Raw genomic sequence first — 1,035 nt, forward strand, 5'->3', positions numbered from 1 at the left:
GAACTCCTTCAGGGAAGAGAGAATCTTCCTGTTGTCCCAGGTGGGTGGCTACACTGTTCATGCTTTTCTGTGTTGGAGAGACTAGCCTTTTCAGCTTGCTGTCTTGAGTAGCTCAATTCTTGTTCTGGTATAAAGTAAGTACTTAGGAAAATTCATTCAGTTGCTTGACTAATGTCAGGATCCTGTCTCACTAGAGTCACAGATAAGACCAATTTTTTTCAATGTCCACGATCAGTAGGAGACTCATAAATGAAGACTGCAGTTAAATTTTTAATATTCAAACCTGTTTCATTGTCTCATGGTAGAAATGTCTCCTTGCCACCTGCTGGGCAGTTATCCTAGTTCTGCTTATTTCCAAATGTCTGAAGCTAGGGATGATTTTGCTTTGACAATCACCTAACCAGCCCTTGGGTCATCCTTCCAGCTGCTGTATGCTCAGTGGAATTGATCAAAACACCTAAAGAAGATTCACTTATCTAAAGGGTCTTAAGATTCCAACTTTATGTAAGAATGCATTTGGCTCTTCCCTACTATCCAATTCCATATAGTAACTCTTTAAATAGGTAGTAAACTCCCTTTAGGTCTCTCCCTATCTCTTTCTTTGTAAAACCCTCACAATGAAATGAATTAATGTAAAATGAACACATGAATGAATTAGGGAGCTCTTGTTCAAAGCAGACATCTATAATTATTTTAATACAAATTTGAAACATATGAAAAATTTTAAATCTTACTAGAACTCAAAGAATTGCAAGTTTGTTTATTTTATTTATTTATTATGAATATTCATGAGATACAAAGCTGATTGTCCCCCCTCCTGCCCATGATGTGAGGGCCAGATTCATCCTGGGGGCATATCCATTACCAGAAATTACTTTCGTATCCTTTGTCCCCTCCCAATTATCCCCCAACCACCCTCCCCCACCCCCTGTCCCCTCTACTCCAATTTGTAGCCCTAGGAATGTTCCCTCCCTCTGTTGGATCACAGCATTACTGTGGTCTTTCTTTCCTGCCTTCCTTTCTCTCTTAGCTCCC

This window comes from Galeopterus variegatus, unplaced genomic scaffold (genome assembly GCF_000696425.1).
Source record: "Galeopterus variegatus unplaced genomic scaffold, G_variegatus-3.0.2 Scaffold1856, whole genome shotgun sequence".
NCBI classification, from domain to species: domain Eukaryota; kingdom Metazoa; phylum Chordata; class Mammalia; order Dermoptera; family Cynocephalidae; genus Galeopterus; species Galeopterus variegatus.